The sequence below is a fragment of the Diospyros lotus genome, unplaced genomic scaffold, assembly GCF_014633365.1.
Source record: "Diospyros lotus cultivar Yz01 unplaced genomic scaffold, ASM1463336v1 superscaf1, whole genome shotgun sequence".
Taxonomy (NCBI): domain Eukaryota; kingdom Viridiplantae; phylum Streptophyta; class Magnoliopsida; order Ericales; family Ebenaceae; genus Diospyros; species Diospyros lotus.
In genome coordinates this window covers 4,493,318-4,500,886 of record NW_026267104.1, presented here as the reverse complement: position 1 = coordinate 4,500,886, position 7,569 = coordinate 4,493,318, and positions in this window count along the sequence as shown.

The window sequence follows — 7,569 nt, the reverse complement described above, 5'->3', positions numbered from 1 at the left end:
TATTTTTTGTTTTTTTATTTTTTTGAACAATTTATATTTTTTTAAATTTCAGTATCGTAATTGAACAATTTGATTGGGTTTTTTTTTTTTTTGTAATTTGAATTGATTTTGTGAAAATAAATAATATACTTTTAATCAGAAAAAGGCTTTAAACATAAAATGAACATAGTACAATTATAGTTATGTGTGTGTGTGTTTTTTTTTCATTTTTTTGTACAGTTTTTAGTTATAGTTATAGGTATGTGTTGTTTTAGTTATGCACCATTCAATCTTTTTAGCAAGTGAATGTGTATGATTAAGGTGTGACTGTTAACATGCCTTAATTTGTTGATAATTTCTATCAACATGTCATCTGATAGTGCTGTTTGCAAATAAAGTTGAAGCCTTGGTTTCTTGGAGTTGATTTTTGAGTTCATGGTTATGCTAGATTTTTAAATTGGTCTACAACATAGTAATTTATATGGTATATCTTTGGGCGATAAGGTTGTACAAAATTTAACGATAATTAATTGGAATATGTAGTGGTACTTGGTTTTATAACTTGAAGGATACATTATGGTTAATTTGTAGTTAAGTTCATTGTATTACCAAAAGTGTTATTATATTTTATTGATTTAATTTGTAAATAAGTAAATGTATGTTGATAAGTGTTATTATATTTGGAATCATAGTAATGGATCTTAAATTACAAAAATGTTATACATTATAATTTTGTTACTGAAGTTAAAAAGTTTTTTCTTATCTATTTGATTTTATCATTTGGAGTTGGAAAGGTATTGTTTGAAAGCATATGATTATTGATTTACAACCCTTCAGTTTTTTTGTTGGAGTTACATATTTTTAATGATCGAAATATTTGTTTAATTTTTTTTCTCATTAAATTTTTTAAATGGGATTTGAAACTGCCCAAATTGGTAGATCAATGTTATTGTGTGCCCCATGAAAAATAGCCCAGAATGCTTATATGCTTATGAGCACAATGCGTGTTTTTTTTCTTCCCAATTTTTTTAAACTGACTATTTTTCCAGTTTTTTTTTGTATTGTCTCGGTGATTCAGAAACTAACATTTCCGGAATATATTTATTAATTTAGATGCTAATGAAATTAGTTTATTAATTTAGATAAGTTTGACTTTTCACATATAATATATTTTTTATAATTTTTTCCAAAATTAAAGAGGACCTGGCCCAACCAGGGGTGTGGGACCCACACACCGACCCTCATCATTCGCAAGTTACGTCGAACAACATAAGAGTTACCTAATGCGAACAACATAAATATTCTTTATGCATCATAAGTAGGTCTGGCTTGGTTGAGGCAGTCATGGAGTCAAAATGGCAAGTAAAACTGTGTACTTTGAATCATTCCACGACCAATTCTCTGTATAGTCATGCAGAAAACATGCATGTCTGGGTAATTAAAATATTCCAAAAACAAGGCCTTATAATTAAGATGCATAAATTAAGATCTGAACCTGAACTAGCTAGGAACTTTTATCAAGGCCAATTAAGACAATAACAGGAATATATGGAATCACCTTGCAGTACTTATTATTCTCTAGATCTTCATTTTCCAAATAAATTAATAGAAATAATAAATTATTAATGCACCATACAACAAGTAAGATGAACAGTTAATTGAGATATTAAATATTACAATCCTATCTGGTTTGCAGTACCTTTATCCCTTCGAATTTTTAAGCTTATTTAATTAGCTATATATATAATTTAATATGTGGATCATGAATCTGTTAATGGTTGCTTCCTACATTGGGTTTCTTATTTATCAATTTGTGGCCACCTCGGATGGAGCCCTAAATTTCGTGTTGGCAGGAGTTGGAGGTGGCGGCATGGCACGACGGCTGGCAAAGTTTTTCTGGGTGATTGTGCTAGTGCTACTCTTCCTAGGAATGGGAGGATTTGGCCTAGAAGGTGGAGGTCGACCCTTTGCCAGAGACTGCAACTTGAGTTGATCCTTCATCATCATCCTCATCGCCCACTTGCAGTTGTCATCTTCTTCTTCTTCTTTCTCGTCCAAAACCCTACTACCTTCATTGGGATTTAGGGTTACAAGGAAAAGCACAGCTAAAATGGCAAAAAAAATGTGGAGAGATCTCATTTATAATTAATTTTAAAAGCAAGGATATACCAAAATAAAAACAGCTGATTAAAGATGGATGGAGAATGGTTTAGGGAAGTGAGATATATATATATATATATATATATTTATACTCAAAAGCAACTGATTCCTGAAGGGGGGGGGGAGATGACTTCCCTTTGCAAGTCTTGATTTTTGACTGTTGACATTCAAGACAAATTGTTGATGGGGTTGAGAGATTGAATGGGCTTAGCCTTAATTTCCCTTTGAAAGTCTTGCGCAGAATTTTTGTTTGAATGTCACTTGAGAGCTAATATACTGAGTATTGATTATTGAAATTATTTTTGTTGCTTGATTCCCCTCTAATTTGTAACATATATACAGTGTTTCCTAAACGTGTAGTTCAAGACATAATTTGACAAGATTTTACAGATGAAATTTCTTAAGCAATTCTACTCCTTTTTTATTTACTTTTTCCTTTTATTCTCTCAAACAAATTACAATTAGCTTGTACTTAATTTGTGCAAATAACAATTGACATGCGGGTGTGGCCCATTCAACCCAAATTATAAAAACAAACTACTCACATCACAGGCAAAGGGAAAATAATAAAAAAATAATATGGCAACAACAAGATTTAGATTTCTATAAAGGAGTTAAGGGATATTGTTAATAACCATTCATGGTATTATAGTTTAATTATTGTGTTAATTATAGTTTAATCCCATTAGAAAATAAAAATTTCAATTTGACACCTCCTTAAGAAAACTAGGAAGAGAAAATTTAACCTTTTTATGTGATTGTTTTCTACAATTATTGTGTTATTTATTATTTAATATTAAATTTATATTTATGCTTATTAATAATCAATTGTTTGAGAAACAAATAAACTGCTAGAGATTATAATATTTATGATTGGATTTTTATTGAATTGGATTTGTTGGATGCATATTATTCAATTCAAATTAATGAACTTATGAATACTAAAGCAATTATATAATGTGTTCAAAATGTAACAATCTCGGGAACAATTGTAATTATGTAGTTATACATTTAACTAAGCATATATAATTTTTTTATTATTATGTTTTTTTGCACGTTTATTTAAGAAAAATTAAATGTATTTATTTAACCACTCCTAATTTTTTATTATTAACCACTCCTAATTTGCATGTTTATTTAAGAAAAATTAAACGTATTTAGGAAGCGTAAAATGTAAAAATAAAAATATTGTGCTTTTTTATTCTTTGTTGTTATTAAAGAGATTAATATATACGTTTTTATTAAAGGTCGAAGCCATCCTCAAAACCTAAACTCAAAGTCATCCTCAAAGCCATTTGTTCAGTGAATTCCTGTTGTTTGAACAATTCAACTTGTGTTTTGTTTTCCCATTTAATTCCGCAGATTTGACTTAAAAGAAAGGAACCAAACTAAGAAAAGAACCTTCTTAAATCTGCCCAATTATATGATAAAATATTTTTATTGTGTCATAAGCAAAAACTAAATAAAAGGTCTAAAAGCCTAAAATATTATTTTGGGCTTTAGGCATAAATTTTTCATACACGGGGGGTTCCACACAAATGCGCAAATTAGATAATTCCGACATCAAAAAATTTTTGAGAATATTTCAAGAAAATAATAGATAATTATCAACAAAGTATTATAATTCTAAAAGCATTTCAGAATATTAGGATAAACAATCATCCATAAGAAATTTTATCACCAAAAAGGACAAGATAAATATCATCTATAACAAATATAGTCTCAGTCAGATTAGAACTAATCAAGATAACCGTTATCTGCAAAAATTCTAATCTTATATTAATTAAGATTACTCCACATTCTTCTATAAATAAGTAGACACTCATTCTTGAAAAGGTACAACGTCTCTGATACTAGTTTTAATACAATTTGTTTTGTCATATCCAGTGTCTAACTTAAGTATCAAAGTGTTTGCATAAGACCTCCCCGTGCCTTTTGATCATTTTCTTATTTTTGCAGATTCAGATTATTTGACGACGATGTTTCTATTTGAACAAATTTCGTACCTATGCAGTAACAATTGGCGTCGTCTTTGGGAAACGTCCAAAAATCTTATAAATACTACAATGGTTCTCACACAATCTCAAGCTATAAAAAGCTTAATCAAATCAATTGAGAAAGAAGACATTACATGTATGCGATAATCTCATTAATAGTATGCCCATTTGTTTAATATTTCTACACCAATGGATCCCTTGGCAACATAGGAAAAGGACAAGCGAATTCATTGAAGCCATTATGCCATTCACCATATCGACTTTCAGTTTTGGCACATCTTATGATTGCGGGACGTAAAGGTTGTAAAGGTTATGCTGAATTGCAAAAACAAAATAAGATTATTCTTTCTGATTGCGGGCAATACATATAATATTAACAAGGTTATTCTCCTGGAAACAAAAGCAAATATATATTGGAGGGAATCTCTTTTCACTATCTATTCTTCAAAAATTTTTGTTCTTCATCCGTATTAAAATACAAACAATACATATAATATTAATGCAGTCAGCAAACAAGCAAAGAATGAAGAAAATGTTACAATCTGGAGGTTTGCACCAGCCTTATGCATATAAATTAAGGTAATATATAGATCATCAAATTCTTTTAATGGCTTCTTCCTGTGCATCATTTCTTATGTAATTAATTTTCTGGGCCGATGTGATAGATCATCATCAACTTGTGGCCATTGCAACTGGGACTGTCGGAGCAGTGAGTTCTGGGTTCACCGGAGGCGGTGGCGGCATAGCAAGGCTGCGGGCCGGCGAAACCTTTCTGGTTGATTGTAGTAGCAGTAGTACGTAGTGCTCCCAGCTTCGACGGGATTTTAACGGCCGGCGAAGCCTTTCTGACTTGAACTTTTCCCTGTTCTTCATTTAGGACGAGAGATTTTTTACTGTTGACTGGATGTTAGAGATTGACGATGGTTTAACAAATTGAATGGGTCGAAGATGAAGAAACTGATGGTCTAGATTTTTAATTTTTCAAAATTGGAGCCAGTTACCCGCTTCAGACTTGGACGACGGTTGGTTGTATCTTGCTTAATTATTATAAAATTACAATTGTATTCTTTAGGATATTTGTGAAATTGTCTGGTAAAATAGTTAGACTCACTTAATTCTTTGAATTAAATGCGTAATTGATATATATATATATATATATATATATACATAGGCATGCTACCGACGTACGTCAACCCTTTCACTATTTTCTCGGTTTCAAATTTCTTTAGCACATTTTTACACGTTCAAACCCTCTTCTTTTTTCTGTTTCTCCTTTCTATAAATTACAACTAATTTTATTTAATTAATTTTCTCAATGAATACATAACATGCTTTCAAACTAAGACATTACATAAAAGATAGTAAACCATTAAGGAACTTTAAATATTATTTTATGTGTACTTTTTGGTGTTCCATATATGTAAGATAGTAAACCATATTATACATCTCTGGCCATTAGTTTTGGAAGGTGCTGTTATGTTGATTGCTTTTGGAGGTCTAATAGACGATGCAATCAGGTCACTTGACAAGTTTTTTGTGTTTATGTTTGAAAGAAGTGAGATAAGTCATCAACGAAGATGAAAAATGGTGAAGTAGTTGGATTGGAGCTCACAGTGTGTATATATTTTGCGAGTGTCTACACCGCCTGAAGCTCATTGTATATATTGATTTTATGTATCACTCACTGTGTGTGTACATATATACTTTATGTATATATAGTTTTCTTCACTTGAAACTCCTTGCTGCCGGTACTGATTTTTCCATCTGTGTTTATTAGTTGGAGATATGTGCTATTTAGTTTTCAATTTACAAAACTAAAGAGGGGGTGTAAAGATGTGAATATATGCACAAACATTAAAGATTGTGTTTGTGTAATTCTAATATTTTATTGATATTGTTTATAATGTTATTTGAGAAATCATAGTAAACTCTCAATTAAATTTTTGTATGGATTATTTTTTTTATTAATTAAATATTATTATAATGTTTTGTGTGTAAGTAAGTAGAATGAGCTATTATTGACAGAAATGTTAAATCTTCTTATATTTAATTTATAATTTGACGTTGATGTTCTTAATTAAATTTAGTTTTAATTAATTTTAATTAAATTTACATGCTGAGCTCTTAATTGTAAACAAGTAAAAACAGTCTTTTCATAAAATAAAAATAAAATTAAATCTATATAATAAAGCAAGATAATTTTTAAAAATTATTAGTAAATATTATTACATTTGATTTCAATGACTAAGATTAATTTTTAGTATATATAAATGGCTGAGATTGGTTGAAATGAATGGATCTTTCCCTCGTTCACTCCCTTTGTCTCTTTCTCTCTCTCCCTATGTTTTTCACTCTCTCACAAACCCACCTTTCACTCAGTGCCCCTTTCTTTCTCTCTCTCAGACCCTTCCACCTATGCCGACAGTGAGAGGGGCAACCTGCGAGGGGCGATAATAGGCGGTGTGAACGTTGGGGGCTCGAAGGGTGGGGGAAGACCGACTAAGGGGACGATGGCGGAGGGAAGGGTGCGAACCGAGGGGGCGATTGATGGTCGAGATGATGCTAACGGCAATGGCGGGGCGAATGGGGGGTGATGGCGGTGCTATTTTTGGTGGTGGGGACGAGGTGGTGCGAGCACAGTAGGAGGGGCGACGGGCCGGTGCTCGTGGCGATGGTAGGGCGAGGGGAGCAACGATCGACAAATGATGCTATTTGGGCAGTAGGTTGTTTTAGACAGAGAGATAGAGAGAGAGAGAGAGAGAGAGAGAGAGAGAGAATGGGGGATGGCGAAAGAGATGAAGAGACAAGTGCGATGGCGAATCTGGTCTGATGGTGCGGCGGTGGCGGGCGACAGTAAGCGGTGTGAACGACTGGGGGCCGACGGGTAGGGGCAACCGGCCTAAGGGGTGAGAATCAAGAACAACGGTGGTGAGGCGAAGGGGGGTGATGGCAGACAGCAGTGCTCTTTACAGTAGAGGGTGTGGATTTGAATTCAGTGTTTGATTATTTCGCATTCAAATTTAATGTTTGATTTTGTTTAGTTGCACCGTGCCTTTAGGCACAGGTTATCCCATATATATATATATATATATATATTGACGTGACCCACCGATTAAACCACTAACCCATTAACCCAATCTCCTCACCAGGTCAAGTTTGATAATATTGTTTTAATGTGTTTAAAACATAAAACATACTTATAGCGTAATTTGTAATTGACTTTACTACATTTTAATTAGCAAAAGTCCATCTAGGGGTGTAAATGTTATTTGTAAACTTGTGAGCTATTAGACATTAACTTGAAAGGGGTGTAAATGTTATTTGTAAACTTGTGAGCTATTAGATATTAACTTGAAAATGACTCGAAATTGACTCGATTCAAATTCAATTTTAAAATTATTAAAAAAAAATTCTTTGAGTTATTGAGTTGAGC